Source organism: Silene latifolia, chromosome 5 (assembly GCF_048544455.1).
Source record: "Silene latifolia isolate original U9 population chromosome 5, ASM4854445v1, whole genome shotgun sequence".
In the NCBI taxonomy this organism is placed as follows: domain Eukaryota; kingdom Viridiplantae; phylum Streptophyta; class Magnoliopsida; order Caryophyllales; family Caryophyllaceae; genus Silene; species Silene latifolia.
The window spans coordinates 10459396-10476918 of NC_133530.1; the positions used below are offsets into that span (position 1 = coordinate 10459396).

The 17523-nt window shown below is 38.4% G+C and overlaps 1 non-coding gene across 1 annotated transcript; it reads right to left on the bottom strand.

The window, feature by feature from the left end:
• Positions 1–10444: 10444 nt before the first annotated feature.
• LOC141658275 (small nucleolar RNA R71) lies at positions 10445–10548 on the bottom strand. The gene has a single exon (XR_012549169.1). It is a non-coding gene; the product is annotated as a small nucleolar RNA R71 (small nucleolar RNA).
• Between the last annotated feature and the right edge of the window lie 6975 nt (positions 10549–17523).

Genomic DNA, 17523 nt, shown 5'->3' on the forward strand with positions numbered 1-17523 from the left:
GGAGTTGGGTGCAGTTGTGTTTGCTCATAAGATTTGGAGGCACTATCTTTATGGGGCGACCTTTAAGGTGTTTTCAGATCACAAGAGTCTCAAGTACATCTTCACTCAAAAGGAGTTGAACATGAGACAGAGGAGGTGGATGGAGTTGATTGGGGATTATGACATGGATATTATATACCATGAAGGGAAGGCGAACGTGGTTACAGATGCGTTGAGGAAGAAGAGTGTGCATTCTCTTTGCACAGCTATGTCTTTGATGAGGTTGAGAGATGAGGTGGGGAAGATGGGGATACATATGATACAGAAAGGGGATGCTAGAGGGGATTTGACAGTGGAGCCAGACCTTTATGATGATATTCGCAGGAAACAGGCTTTGGATCCTAAGATTGAGGAGTAGAGAGCTGGAGTAGAGAAAGGGACAGTGTCTCGATTCTCTATTCATACAGATGGCAGTGTGAGATTTGATGGGAGATGGTGTGTTCCTAGTGATGAGGAGTTGAAAAAGGTGATCGTGACAGAGGCTCATTGCACACCATATTCGGTACATCCAGGCGGTGACAGGTTATATAAATATTTAAAGAAGACTTTCTGGTGGCCTGGGATGAAGAAGGAAACAACTGAGTTTGTGGCTCATTGTTTGACTTGTCAGAGGGTTAAGGGAGATCAGTGACGACCACAAGGTAAGATTCAATCTCTTGAGGTACCTGAGTAGAAATGGGAGTCCATCTCTATGGATTTTATAGTGGTTTTGCAGAGGAGTCAACAAGGTAACAGCATGATATGGGTTATTGTTGGTCGTTTGACCAAGTCAGCTCACTTTGTGCCGATGAAAGATACTTGGACCAAGATACAGTTAGCTTTGGTATATAGGAAGCGTGTGGTTCGTTTGCATGGGGTGCCTAAGGATATAGTGTCAGATAGAGATGTGAGGTTCATTCACGGTTTTGGAAAGAGTTGCAGGAGTGTATGAGAACTACCTTGAAGATGAGTACTGCATTTCATCCTGCGACAGATGGCCAGACAGAGGGGACCATCAAGACTTTGGAGGATATGTTGCGATCTTGTGTTATGGATTTTGGTGGTAGCTGGGAGGAGAGATTGGATCTGATTGAATTTTCTTATAACAACAGCTATCACACGAGTATTGGTATGGCACCATTTGAGGCTTTGTATGGGAGGAGGTGTAGGAGTCCGATTTGCTGGGAAGATAGAGCTGAGGCAGTGGTTTTAGGACCACAGATGGTATAGGACATGGTAGAAAAGGTTAAACTGATCAGACAAAACATGAAAGTGGCCCAGGATCGACAAAAGAGTTATGTAGATTTACATCGTCGAGACATAGAGTTTCAGGTTGGGGACAAGGTTCTTTTGAAAGTGTCTCCTATGCGTGGTGTCATGATATTTGGTAAGAAAGGGAAGCTGAGCCAGAAGTTTATCAGACCATATGAGATTTTGGATCGTGTGGGTGAGGTTGCTTACCGGTTAGCGTTGCCAGCTGCTTTGGATAGGGTGCATAATGGGTTTCATGTGTCTCAGTTACGGAACTATGTGAGCGATCCTTCACATGTTTTAGAGGTGGAGAACATAGAGCTGGATGAGTCCTTATCTTATCTTAAGGTGCCAAAAAAGATTCTTGATCGCAAGGTTCGAAAAACTAGACATGGGGAAAGAGTGTTGCTTAAGGTTCTTTGGTCTAACCATGAGGTTGAGTAGGTTACTTGGGAGGCGGAGGAGGCTATGAGAGAGCGGTATCCGTCTCTTTTTGATCAGGTATGTGTGGTTATGGGGACGTAACCATGTTTCTTTTAGGAGGGTAGGAGATGCTCATATAAGGTTTTGTATGTTTTGTGTTGGTTTTAGTACAGTTAGTAGTTGCTTTGAGTCAGTTTGAGTGTTGTTTGGGAGTTGTGTTTTTGAGGTTTGTTTTGAGTTTTGGTTATGTTGTTATGTCGGAGTGGAGATAGTATGTTTTGTTTTTGTCTATGGGTTGAACTTCGGGGACGAAGTTCTTTTTAAGGAGGGAAGACTGTAATACTACGGTTTTCAATGTATGTGAGTACTCTATCGAGTGGGACTTGCTCTGTCGAGTAAGTATCTTTTTACGCAAAACAATAGTTGATATGATGGGTACTCGATCGAGTAAGTGTGATGATACCATCGTTTAGTACCAAAAATAAATACCTAAAATAACTAATAGAAGCTAGTGGAAGTAGGGTCGATGTCCATAGGGAGATGGGAAAATGTCTGCTAAACAAAGCCCGTCTGAGTAACTATTTCTTGGGGATTTAAAGGTTTGTTCTAATCTATGGAGATTAAAAGAGAAATAAAGTAAAGAGAAGTAAAGAAGAAACTTGACGAGTTTACCAAGTAGAGAGAAATAGCTAAGTCAGTCGGTTCACCATGATTCTTAAGAAATCTAGTCTAGGGTCTTAGGTCAATGCAAATTCGATATGATGAGGTAGTGAAAAGGTCCTTCCGGTCCGCTATTCGCCCTAAAATATTACTAACTTAGCTTCCGCCCTCATTAGAATGCTCTAATGTTCACTGCAGGTCTTACGCATTCCAATCTTCCGATCCAAGTCAAGGTGTACCAAGGTTAATCATCTAATTGCCTCGACTCATCATCTTCTCCCACTTCTCTCTAAAATTAGTTTTTAGATGATATTACATTGTTCATCCATATTCTAATATTACAACATAATATCTAGTTAATTAGTATATAAGTTTTAAGGGTTTTGTTTTGGGTGGAACAAGAGGAGGATCTCAATACTTGGAATTTTGGAGGATCATCCATAATACTTAAGTTCAAGAACAAATAAGGAAGGTGTCCTTATTTGTGCCCATATTTCGATCCATATTGTATGTAAGAAATATCATTTTCTCCTGATTTTTGTTCATTTTGTTATGCATGCAACTAGATCCACTACTAAATAAATTATAGGTAATTTATAAAATGATTAGAGTAATCTAATATGGATATATGAACCTAACAATTGGCATCAAGAGCTTTGGTATTGCATGCATAATCGATTTGGTTTTTCCGAGTTAAATGTAAATTAATTAAAACTATATAATTGTGATTTATAAGGATAAAGCCACGGAATTTTTTGCATGTTATACATTCTGGTTCTAAAATTTTTTTAGGTCATATTGATGATTTATGGATGATTATTGCTTATTTTAATGATTTTTAGTGAAATAATTACATTTTATTGAGTAAAATGAACTTTTATTTACTAAAAATAGTTAAACTTCACTACTGACCATAATTTTTTAGTATGACCTCACATGCATATTTTATGTATTGTATATATAATTTTGTATTAATGTGATTAATATTGCATGATTTATGATTTTTATGAGATAAAAATGCTAAAAATGGAGGTTAAATGACTAAAATAGTTAAAATTTGAAACAGGCCATGAAATTTTTATATGATGTCACATGCATATTTTACAGATGGTATGTAAAATTTTAAATAAATGTGATTTATTATGCATGATTTATAATTTTAATGGTTAAAATTATATAAATAGTGACTATTTTTAACCAAAATAGCTAAAATGAATTTTATGGCATAAAATTTTTTCTTAATGTTGTATATTTGATATGAACATCAGATCTAAAGTTGCATTATTAATTTTGATTGATTTGGTATGTTTATTGATTTTTATGTGATAAAATCGATAAAAGGGCAACTTTATTACTCACAAAAATAAATTCGAAATTTTTGGTTGAAATTTTGCCATTTTCAGGTTCTGGAAATTTTTTAAGAATGTTCAAAATTTTGATTTTGATTTTTCTATAATTTGTATGTTTAATTTGGAATTAAATGGTAAAAGTTATGTTTTATGCGATTTATTAATGAAATAAATTATAAATATTTTATGGGCAAAGTTTATTGAGTTTTGGAATCTTGGTAATATTCCAGTATTTACAAAAATATGATCTTGAATTTTTCCAAATTTTTATGATTTATTGGGAATTATTTCATAATTGTTATGGTTAAAAGAAGTTTAATAAGCAATAATACAAAACCAAGTTGAATTATTATCAAAAATTGAGTAAAGACTAATTTTTGAGTCCTAAAAGTGTTAGAATAATTAACTTGGGCTTAAATTTGATTTAAGTATTGATTTGTGATTTTAATAAGTTATTATCACGCATTTCCATAAAACCGGATTATATACGATATAAGGTTTAAATAGGGCGATTTGGCACATTAATTTGGCATGTTAGATCATATAATAATGCTGCATTTTTCATTGTTGAATGTCATATTTTATTTATGTAATTTTGAATTATGTAATTTATCTTAGTATGGCCATAGTTTTAATCAGTATTACCTGTAATGAAAGGGTATATCGATTTGGTTGTAATTTTAGTGTGATTTCGCATCACTGTTTTGTAATTTAATAGATTTAAATTTTATTACAAATGTATAATAGGAATCTTTTGGTGTATGCGAATCTTGTATTCAAAGCAAGTTAATTCATGACTTTTTCTGGAAAAGGATTTTGAATAGAGCAAGATATTCGCCGAATCTACACTTTGAAGTGTATGGTCGAATACAATTTCAATCAGAAAAGGTTATTACTTCTTCATCTCTTTTACCAACGAACTAGGTAGATACTAGGTATCCACTTAATGAGGTAAGAAGAGAAATTCTTTGAATAAGTTCAATGAATGTTTAAAAGGTATCAAAACCTACAAATTTATAAAACCAAAGTATTAGTACTTTGTTAAATTGGGGAACAATTAAATGATGACTTTTATTTGCACCAAAAGGAGTGTGATATGGTATCACAAGTTCACCTTCATAAGCACATAATATTAGATAAGGTGTGTTAGAAAGTGATAAAAATCTTATATGATATGATTAAATCTTTACAATAAAGTTAGAGGTAGTTTCTGTTAAAATTTGTTTGGCATTTAAATTTTCCACTAATATAAAACATGGTTAAAGCAATCATCTACTTTTCATATGAGATATGGTCAGGCATGGTACCTAAATTGTAGCTTGTTTCGATAGTAAACATGGCTCTCTCTTCCTACAAGATCACGAGAACAAAAGGGTTTGTGGCTCGTGATGCTGTCTATTAAATAAATGATGAATATTTCTTAAAGACAGAGTGGGAGAAAATGTTCAAAAGACACAAACTGAGAATAAGACATAGGAAGATGTTCCTTCTTGGTCAAAATCAGTAATTATTTCTTCGAAATCTAAAGTGGACAGAAGTCATGTAATTTTTTGAAAGTAACAAACCTGTAACTTATTAAGATGCTTTATCTAGTTTCAACTCCGCAAAAGTCCGAAATGAGCATAAACATGAAAATGTTTATTTAGCTTGGTTGGTTGGTGACAAAGGGTTTTGCACGCAACAACAACGCCTCATTGAATTCAGATATAATTTGACAGTTGGATTTTAAAATCATCTTGCATGAGTTTTTTGAAAATCGCAAATATCCTAACGTAGGATGAAACTTAAGAAAAGGTTTTAAGTAGAAGTCAAGGAGTTAAATTGTATGTTTTGATCAGTGATAAACTTTACTCGAATTGTCGAGTAGTTCTGTTTATACATGGAGTTTAGTGGGAGTAATATGGTGTTACTAGTCTTATGTGTAAGGGACATATTGATCATTTTGAATGATAGAAGACTTAGGAGAAGAATAATACATCTCTAAGGTATCCAGACCTATAAAGATAGTTCTAAGAGGATATTAGCGTTGAATGAATATTCTTATGTTAATAAGAATCTTGAGAAGTTCAAAAGTATTGAACATGTAGAAATTGAATCCACATGCTTCCGCTGCGGGATTAATTCATTACGCTAAGATGTATCATCATTCTTAAATTTCTTATACTTGGAGTATGACGAAAAGTTACAAATCAAATTTTTGAGAGAAGTCTCTATATAGCCACATAGTTCATTAGTTAGTACTCAGGAAGTACTAAAGGTATGAAGCTAAGAATTTAGAATTGAGATGGATTTATGTGCAAGGAGTTACACAAAAACCATATTGTAAACTCATAAGGATGGTTAGAGAACCATCTTCGCTATATTATTTAAGGAGGATATCTGCTAGAAACATCCTAGGCAGTTGAACAATGAGATGTACACAACGGAAATTGAGTACACTTGCAATAATGAGATATGCAAGAAGGAAGGGATGAAATTAGGATTCGGTTTTATGAATTGGAGGAACTATGGTAGTTCGTTCCAATAACCGAAGGTCCTATCCCTAAACATTGTGAGGACAGTGGGAGTTATTCAAAGGCAAGAGAGCTTATGTCCAAATTGGATATAGACACGTATTCAAAGAAGTTCTTATAATACAAGATTATTCACAAGAATGGGAAACAGTATATAGTAAGTATTGCTGAAACTTGCTAACCAAGGACTTTTCATAGGCTAAGCATGATAAGTCATGCCATTTCAATTGAGTTGAGATGTATAGTTATGTACAATATTAAGTATGGATTATAGATTATGTAGTAATTGATATGGTATCAATTTTACATATGTGATAATGCATTCATCGTTTGAGTTTTATTAAAAACTCTTTTATTACTTTGTTATATCCAAATAGGTTGTAAGGACAACGTTGAACCCAATTAAAGTAAACTGGATAAACATAGTATTGGCCCCTAGTTGCTTATATGAGGTGACGTCTCGAAGTGACTAGAGTGTGATGTGATTGATGGCAAGTTCAAGTGCCATAGAGTCATATGGGATGACTAGTCGATCACATAGGCGGACTGTATGAGACACTCAGTCGGGCAGTGACCGCTTATAGAGTTCTGCTAATTTTTATAAAGCCTGATCGTGGCGAGAGATACTATAGTATTCTTTTGAGTCAATTCTTTGACTAAAGACTATTCGCCCAAGTCGGCACAATTTCTGATTGACTTTGATTATTGCCCCAAGTCATTCTGTCAAAAGGGGTGAGTGTGCATCTTTTGGGTCATGATGAACTGTGGGTGTACGGAGGGAATAGTACGATATGAATTGTCCATCCCCTTGTCGGGGTTATCTAAAATATCAAGGCCACTCGAGGAGTAGTGAACTGAAAATGCGTGGCCACGCTCGGAAGGTATATACGGTAGATGATTCCGGTCAGACGGTTACTCTCCAGATCGAGGAAATCACTCAAGATATGATCAAATGCAAGTACGACCTGCAAGACACCTTGCATTGAGTGGGAGATGATGTAATAGGACAAGAGAATTGGTGACGCACACTTGTCTCAAACAAGTGGGAGATTGTTGGAGTAAGTGTCCTCAACATTAGTATGATCACATGATTAAACATCATAATTAAATCTCATAATAAGAATACATAAGGGATGATTCAATTATATAGTCAACTGATCATCATTAATCGGTAATGATTGGCTAACTAGAGTTTGACATTACTGTCGTTTGACGGTGGTAATCATTTAATCCCTTAAGGTCACACCTATAGGACAATTCCCTTAATAGACTAGTTGATTAATTGTATGTCAATACAAGTTAATCAATTCCTTAAATTTGAAAAATTTATGATAGTGAGTGAGGATGTATATATCTTATTGTAATTTGAGTAAATAAGATTCATTTTAGTAATTAAAGTGTTTTATTACTAAAATTGATTATTGTTTATGAAACAATTGTGATAAGAATGAATGGTTAATTATAATTACAAAATGTTGTGAATTATATTAATATGTCCCATTTTATACCATGTAATTATGTATTACTAGACAATTTGTTATATGTAATTTAATTAATGTATATAATGGTATTTAATTGTTAAATATGCATTAAATTAATTAATAACATGTAACATGCTACATGTGACATATTGTGTGACAAATGACAAATTGACAAAATAAAATGGAAGTCCATTTTATAAGTGGATCGAAATGATGGAAGGTTTTAGGGTTAGTGGATGTTTTATTTTATGATAAAATTAAACATAATGAGTAACCTAAAAATAGCCTTACATACCTATGCATTTAGAAAAGAGAAAAAGCAAAAGGGTGAAGGCCATTCATTGGCCTTCCAAGCCCCCAAAACTGGCTCCCCTTGCACATAGAGATGGTGGTTCTCTATTTTTCTTTTCATGCATTTTTCTATCATTCTAATCATCTTCTCCCACTTCTCTCTAAAAATAGTTTTTAGATGATATTACATTGTTTATCCATATTCTAATATTACAACATAATATTACAGTGTAGTAATATAAATATAATTAGAATTATTAAGGATGATACGTGCATTTTATATAGCCTTTTTAGTCTTATTTTGCACGTATTTCTATGCACTTTTATACTGTTTTATATTGCAATATGCCCCGAATTGGCTACTTTTGTTTGTTTTGTCTGTTTTGCAGAAATGAACCTGAAAGTGGTGAAACCGTACTCTTTTCGTCCTGATTTGCATGCATTTTGAGGAGACGGGAATGTTGTTAGAGCGGGAGTACTGCATTGGAGTGTGTGAAGGATGGTCAATGAAGCAGTCAACGACGAGTTTGAAGCTGACTTGGAGGAAGAACACTCGATCGAATGTTTTATTTGCTCGATCGAGTGGTTTGAAGTGCTGAAGAGTTCGATCGAAGGCTTTGCCATACTCGATCGAAATGTTGTTTTCTGGGTTTCCTCGATCGAGTGGAATTATTGCTCGATCGAGAGGATTAGCTGCTTAAGTGCTCGATCGAGTGGTTTTACACTACTCGATCGAGAGGTTTTGAGTTTTCACGGGCTTAATTAACCCGTGTTGGACCTATTTCGTGATAGACTTTGTTTTTCTATTTAAGCATTCATAATTAGGTTATTAAGTACGCTGTTAATTACTCTACTTACGTTTTACTCATCTTTAGAACGTCACTTTACTCTCTTAATCTTTCCCTTAAACTCTTCACTGTAAACCTTGCTCTTGGAATTCTTGCTTGGATTTTGGTTGTTCTTTACGCCGGATCGCTTGTTATTGTAATCCTCCTTCTCCTTATTAATCTTAATCTCGTTATTTGTTGCTTTAATTCTCGTTTCTCCCTTCATTAATCTCTTCCCTAATTTTGTTTATGCATTATTATTGTTATTTCATCATGTTTTCTATTAGTTCATTCATCATTATTATTATTGACAACATTAGTAATATGAGTAGCTAAATCCTTTCATGTTGGAATTAGGGGATCCATGGTAGGATTGTGACGATGTAGCGAATAGGCTAGACGATTTATTTGTGAGAATCTGTACCCATGGCAATTTAATTATAATACCGACTTAGTTGAGTGCACGCTTCTAAGTTACTTTTATTCTGGTTAAATTTACTCCTGGATCGGAAGATTGGACTAAATAGACCTGCTAAGAACAGTAGACTACCCTGACGAGGACGGTAGTTAAGTTAGTGGAAATCAAGGATAGAAAGTGGACCGGAAAGACCTTCCCTATATCCATCTCACAGTAGATTATCTAGGCTATTTGCAGTTGAGTCGATAGACTACCATGGTGAACCAAAATCCTGACATGTTTTCTCTCATTTGATCATCTCTATTACATTTTCTGTCTTTTATCGCTCTTTCTTTACTGCTCTTTCCTCTAAGCCTTTACTAGTTTAGAAATCAAATTTAAACCCCCTATTTAGTGACCTAAATAGACGGACCTTAACAGATATCTTGCCTCCTTGTGGAGATAGAACCGACTTCCCTAGCTATATTAGGTAGTGACCAGTTGGTTATTTTTGGTAGGTACATGACTAGCCTGTCAAATTTTGGCGCCGTTGTTGGGGAGGCAATAGTCCTATCTGTTCTTGTTTTCATTTATTTTTATCCGTCTCAGGGAATTTTTATTCCTTGAGACAGTTCTCATTTATCTCTTTCAGTGTTGTGTATGCCCAAGTCAAACAGGTCGGAGTTAGTTCCAGGTCATTCTGAGCTAGAAAGACTATTTCGGCGTAGACTCCGTCTGCAAAGAGAACATCAAAAGGAAGACTTGAGTACTTTCGAGCCCGAGCTACAACACTTTTTATTTGCAGAAGACCAGTCTTTTGAAGAAGACAATCTTATTTCTGCCAACAAACCAGTAAAGATGCCGAATATTGCAAGTCACTCGGAGCCTAATGCATCCTCTATTCCTAAAGGTTTCAACCTCCAAACTGAGGACGGTAATACTTTTGATATCCGTCCGTCTTACATAAATTTGGTGGAGAGAAACCTGTACAGAGGTGTGGCGGGTGAAGATCCAAGGAAGCACATGAATGTCTTTACTGACTACTGTTCTACTATTCCCGCTGCTAAGGGAGTAACTCAAGCCAAGATAAAGGAAGTGCTTTTTCCTTTTTCTCTGACTGACTCAGCCCGTGAGTGGTTGACTGATATTTACCGTACAGCTGCTGGTATCACCAACTGGGAGACTCTCGCACTTGCCTTCTACAAAAGATACTTCCCGCCACAACGCACTAATCAGCTGAGGGGAAAGATTACTAGTTTCAAGCATGCACCTGATGAGACTTTCTATGAAGCTTGGTGTCGGTTCAAGAAGTTGGTGATCTCTTCCTCACCATGGTTTTGATCAGTGGTTCTTGTGCAACCAGTTCTATAATGGGTTGTACGATGACTACAGAGCTATACTTGACGCCTCATCTAACGGAAGATTTCAGAAAAACATTGATGATGATAAGGGATGGGGCATTATTGAGGAGATGGCGACCCATTATGCTGAATATGGGAACCCACGGGATGGTATTCGAACAGTCCATTCGGTTGATAAGGCAGTTGTGGCTCAGCTGGAAGCCATGAATGCCCGGTTTGATAGATTGGACCTGCAATCTACTGGAGATCAACATACGGTTCATCTATTGACTAGACAGGAAACTGTCATTTGTGAGAGGTGTGGAAGCGATGACGGTCATACTTCTATTGACTGTCTAACTGAGAAAGAACAAGTCCTTGCTTTTCAGCAATATAGGCAAGGAGGAGGTTCTTATTACAACAATCAAGGGGCAGTCCATCCCATTTGAGGTGGACAAGTCAAAATGTTCTCAATCCCACTCCTCCACCACAGCAGCAGCAGCCATATGTCCCTCCTCACAAGGCTCAACAAGGCTTCCAAAAGCCTCCTTCTTTTCCTCCACCAAATCAAGGAGCATCATCTTCAAGTGGGGTAAGTGAGCTAGCTGAGTTAAACACAATGCTTCAGTCGTTGACAAAGCAATGGCAACTAAGTGACCAACAGAAAGAAGCATCCATCAAGTCACTTGAAACTCAAGTTGCTCAACTTGCCGCCAATCAGTCCATGAGGAAACCGGGTCATTTGCCGTCCCAATCTGAGAAGAATCCACATGAGACGGTTAATTGATTAATTTGAGAAGTGGTCATTCATATGAAGGACCAAAATTGTCAGCTGATGAGGACATTTCAGACCCGAAAGACGTCATTATGGAGGATGAACAGTCAATTATCGCTGAAAATATGCTTACCACGAAGAATATACTCGATCGACTAGTTTCAGGGGGTCGATCGAGTAGAAAAGAAGCTGAAATCACTCGATCGAAGGGCAATTCCACTCGATCGAGTGACCTGGATAATCAAGGAAACGATCGAGAGGTGCAAATCACTCGATCGAGTGAAAATTTTGAAGAATCTGTTCGATCGAGTGGTAATTTATCTCGATCGAACACTGCTGCCATTGAGGAACTCGATCGAGAGCCTACTATTACTCGATCGAGTGAAATTTCACCTGGAAGGACTCGATCGAGAGGCAAAAAGTCTCGATCGAGTGAAAAAGAGCTTGAACCTGCTGAGACGTTGGAAGAGAGAAACAAAGGGCTCGAGATACCTATTACCGTGCCCTTCCCAAGGCAATTACAGAGCACGAAAGCCAATCAACAGTTCAGTAAATTTGCTGAGCTCCTGAAAAGCTTACAGGTCACTGTTCCATTCGCTGAGTTGCTGACATAGGTACCCTCTTGTTTAAAGTTTATGAAAGAAATTTTATCCATAAGAGGCATATCAATGATCATGAGACGGTAGCTTTGACCGAGGTAGGGACCGCCCTAGTTCAAAATAAGCTGCCACCTAAACAGTCAGACCCGGGTAATTTCTCAATTCGATGTCACATAGGTACCCATTTGATTGATAAAGCGCTATGTGATCTTGGTGCTAGCGTGAGCGTCTTACCTTTGTCTCTCGCTAAGAGACTTGGTTTGACTAAATTTAATTGTACAAACATGACCGTACAGATGGCCGACCGTAATATATCACAACCGTTAGGAGTAATAGTGGACATACCTGGCAAAATCGGGAGATTCTTTATTCCCGTTGACTTCGTAGTGCTTGACATACCTGAGGATACTCACACCCCTATTATTTTAGGGAGACCATTCTTATTCACCGCTCGTGCAGTGATAGATGTCGGGGGTAAGACACTCACGTTTCAGCTAGGAGATGAAGAATTGATTTTTCATCAATCTATGTCTCGTAGGGCTCCCATGCAAGATCAACCTTGCAATGCCCTCTCCTCTACTGACTCCCATATTGACACTCTAGCTAAAAATGTGGAATTTGGTGCTACAATTGTGACCCCTCCGCCTCAGATTTAGAGCGAAAAGGAGGAACATTCGTCTGTTTTCCTTGCTGCAGGTACATATGGAATAAATGCAGGAGCTGTCAAAGGTCAAAGTGCAATTAAAATCAATCAAAAAGGGGATCCTAACGTCAAAGCTGATGGGAAAGATAAAGGAACAAGAAAAGTTCGTGCATACGTGGACGTTAACTATTCTCCCCCTACTAGTTCAAATTCAAGCTCGTGGAGAATGAAGAGGACGGTCAAGGATGTTGAAGGGACCTCCTCCAAGCAGAAGCCCTCCCTTGGGCTGCTGAATTGTTTTGGGAATTGAGCGGGGAATGCCCTGTTGTAACAAATTGTAAAATTTAATTTTAAATTTCCGTTGAATTTCTTTATTGCGTTTTTAAGACTGTTAGAATTTAGACTATTTTTAGCTTAGTTAGAAACACTATAGACTGCTACTTTGTGATTTGGTATGTTCGGGATATGTTTGCGAGTGTTTTTATGCAGGTTTGGGGAAATAATGACGCACTTGGATGAATTACACGAAGAAAAGGACTTGATTGAGTGGTTTTTGTACTCGATCGAGAGGAATTCACAGGAAAGGCTTCGATCGAGCAGTTCCAAGTTACTCGATCAAAATAGCAAAAAGAGGGAGCTCTCGATCGAGTAGATTTTTACTCGATCGGGTGAACTGAAGATGAGACCTATCGATCGAGTGATTTCAAATCACTCGATCGAGTGAAGTTGAAAATCAAACGCAGGAAGTGTCTCTTAAACTCCGTACTTTTCATTATTTCTTTTTATTCTCTCATTTTATTCATCCTCTTTGCACGAAAAACCCCAAATCCTCCATTGTTTCTTGCCCATTACCAAATAAAACATCTACAATTTATTCCTTGCTATTAAATTGACATTTGCCCTCTACTTTTCCCTTCAAATTCGTTCTTTTTCATGGTCAATTTGGGTATTTAGGGTTTGCGGTTTTCGATTGAAAAATCGCCAATTTGCATTTTTTAGTCGATTTTCTTGCTTATCTTGTGGGTTTATTAATCAAGTAAGTTTTCCCTTTACTTTATTGTCGTTTAATTGATTTATTTCGTGTTAATGAAGTAGTAGGGTTTAGGGTTTATGCTAATTGTCAAAAATTTCGACTGCCATTGGGGGTTTTCTGTTTAATTTCTTCAATTGATTATAGTTTTCCTTTACTTACTTGATTAGGATGGACACTAGTTCAATGCCTTCATCTAGTTCGACTGTATTTCCGTCCTCTGTTGAGACGGTGGTCCCTGCTGTCACCACCGTAACCACGCCTGTCAGTACCGCTTCTACTACCCCCGTATTGCTTGTTACTACTGCTGGTACTGTCGTTACTGCTGCTAGTTCTGCTGCTAGCTCCGCTCCCACTTCCACTTCCATTTCAGCTTATGTTCCTGCTAGCTATGCTGCTAGCTCGACTTCTGTTTCTGTTGCTTCTTCTGTTGCAGCCATAGCTAGCATGTCGGGTACGGTGACCACCCCTGCTGCGTGGTCACCAGCTGTCACAGCTGCCTACCGGGCGGCCTTAGTACCTCGCTCCGTCAGAGGACGAGCTTCTACTTCAGGTACTAGAGACCGGGGTCGCGCACGAGCTACTCCCACTGCTGGCCGCTCTGCTGGCCGCATCACCATCCGAGTGTACGACTCACTCGACTCACACCCCGACTATCCCGAGGTAATTTTTGTAAATGCTATTCATCACACTCGATTCTTTGATTTAGCTAGCTGTGATTTTTTGTCTACAAAGTTTTTGGGCCGTCAGTCACTTGATAGACTTGGTATTTACGAGCCAGTTTGTGAGATTTTGAGGGTCACGGGGATGTCTGGCCTAGTGACCATGAGTGCCTTGACCTACAAGGAGCTGACCCTAGAGTTTTTCAGCTCCTTTATCTTCTCTTCTGTGGCACACGACACTGACTCCACTTGCGCTTCCGTGTCTTTCAGGTTATTGAACCGGAATTTTTCTTTGACTTTAGAGGCATTTGGTACTAGGCTAGGACTTTCTTTTACGGGTCCTACTGCTGCCCCTAGGAAGGTCATACGCATGCTGTAGAGGACCTTGGTACAGACCCGTTACGAGGAGCGAAAGCTCGCTCAGGTCCACCTTCCCCCTGCCCGATACTCCCTGCGTCTGATGGGTAGTACTTTTTTTGTCGTAAAGAACCAAACAATGTGAATAACATTGAGCTTTCTATTCTGGGCGGATACCTGAACATTGACAGAGAGGGACCCTTTGTCCTTAACATTGCTTACCTGACCGCCCAGTACTTTCACAGTGTGGGTGAGAAGACCACGGGCACCATTGTCTGCGGTGGCATAACCACTTTTCTTGCCCGTTCTCTCTTCCTCGTCTTCCCTCCTGACTTACCGTACCTAGACACCGACAGTACCTCGGCATTCCCGCTATCTTTGTCAATGTTTTGGCTTGCTTCTGACCACCAGACTTGGAAGATTTCTGGTTCTTTGTCTGAGACCCTTCCTTGCACCACCCTGCCTTGTCTCGTTCCCCTGCCCACTGTTAGGGGCAGGTTACCTCCACCATTGCCCATGTACCACCTACCGCTGCAACCACCTCCTACCATGTCCGCTTCTAGGAAGCGGAGAAGACCTGAGACCGGAGAGGGATCCACACCTGCTACGGGTGGCCAGACTTCCACGGCAATTCCTACCCCGATCCCTACTCCTACTCCTGTGCCCGACCAGCCACAGCTGGTTTACCCGGCAAATTTTGTACCTCCTCCACCCTTTGAAGCGTCCGCGGTCATGGACCAAGGACGTCGTGACAGTTTGTTGCTTGAGCTTGTAGAGAGGCAGGCTCGTATGGAGCGGGACATAACACTTACTTTGTTCCCTCAATACGAGTATCACATGAGGCGACACCGTCCCATCCCTGAGGGCTGGCCACACCCGTCCTTCTACCGGTAGCCAGCTAAGGGGTACCCTGAGTCAGCCAGTGACGAGGAGGAGGACACAACTGAGGCGGAGGCGCGTACTCAGGCTGAGGAGGCGAGGAGGAGAGAGCAGCAGGTGGATCCGGACTACACGGTGGAGGACGTGACAGAGGAGGCTGACGAGTAGCTACTGGTCTACTCACTTTCCCAGTTTTCAGGCTGGTTTGGGGAAGTTCTTGTTTTGTATATACATTCTTGTTCTTTTATTTCTTTTGTCTCCTTTTTATTTATTGTTCTTCATTCATTTATTGGTTGTATTTTTTCCCGTTCCCCGTATATATCTGCTGGTGTATGCTGGAGGACAACGAGGGCGTTGTCCGTTTTGGTTTGCGGAGGGTAATGCATCCTTTTGAGTCTGCATTTGCATTTGTTTTGCATTCACGTTTGTATTTTTCAGCTTGCATTGTCTTTATTTATTTCAAAAAATCATAAAAATCCAAAAAAATTAGAAAATTAATAAAATAAATAAAATATTCACGTTTATTCTTGCATATAGATTGAGTTGGAACGGTTGATTTCCGTGATGATATTGCACTGTAACTTGTCATTTTTACTTGAGCCTTGCACTCTATTAACAGTTACTAGCTGAGTCTTACGCATAATCTACGAGTTTTTTGTTCAAATTAAGATGACCGTGTAGACTTGACCTGATAAATTGGCAACCTACTTTATAATTTCTAAGATTTAGAGCCTTATAACTGGTGACATTCATGACCGGTTTACATAGGAATTGAGAGTATTACTCCTTGCATAGCATGTTCATCATTTTTGCACTTTTATGACATTCGATTTCTTGTCAAATGCATACATTTGGGTTTGTGGTCGGTGTCACATGCAGGGAGGTGCTTGCAAAATTTTCCCTTTCTTACATTTTTCACCCATTTAGCTCCACTTAAGCCAAATCTAGCCTTTTGGACCCATTAGCCACATCCAAAACTAAGCCTGCCCAGTCAAGCTAGTTTAGTGTGTCTTTTGTGGTATATCGATCCATGTGGGTTTGGCATGATTCTATTGTTCAGAGTTGCTGGAAAATAAGGAGGGGAGTATGATTGGAAAAATGGAAAATAGGCATGAAAATGAAAAAAAAAAGGAAAACGTGAATGAAAGAATGAAAAAAAAGAGGATTTCACGTGAGGCAGAAAGAAGAAAAAGAAAGAAAAGTTGAAAAATTTGATTTGGTTGTTTGTGTAATTAAGACGGTTTTAAAAAAGAGAATTTTGTGACCGTCTCACTCCTCTGTTCTTATTCATATATTTTTGAGGAGATAGTGTATTTGGTTAGTGAGTTGTGTGCCAAATGAAGGGCAGTTGTGCTTTATTTTCAGCCAGTTGAGATTCAGATGGTTTCATATGGTCCTGTTTAGGAACTAGCTTGCCGCTTTTACCTCCACATTTCCATAATTTATTTTGCCTCTTCTCACCTGAACATCACTATTCCTATACTATTTGTAAGCCCTCGGCTGTGACGGACATTGTTGGTTGGAATGTGTACATATTACTTGAATCGTCTTTCATTTTTGTTGCATGCATGATGTGTAGGTCGCAGTTTAGGTGAGTGCCTGTTTCTCTTTCTCTCTTATACATATATAATTCACCATTTGCTTCATGAGAGAAGAGTGACCATGTGAGAGTCCGATTTTGTTGGTCTTGCAAGGTCGATAGGTCAGCTTTATTTCTGGACATCTAATAATTCGTTTGCGTAATGACTGCTATGGCTATGACTGTTGATTTCTGTTGCATTAAATTGGTTCAAGTAGACAAGTTATAGCTAGCTCTGAGTTTTCATTTCCGTTCCATTAGTTTGCATTTAGTTTACTCGAGGACGAGTAAAGGTTCGGTTTGGGGAGATTTGATACGTGCATTTTATATAGCCTTTTTAGTCTTATTTTGCACGTATTTCTATGCACTTTTATACTGTTTTGTATTGCAATATGCCCCGAATTGGCTACTTTGGTTTGTTTTGTCTGTTTTGTAGAAATGAACCTGAA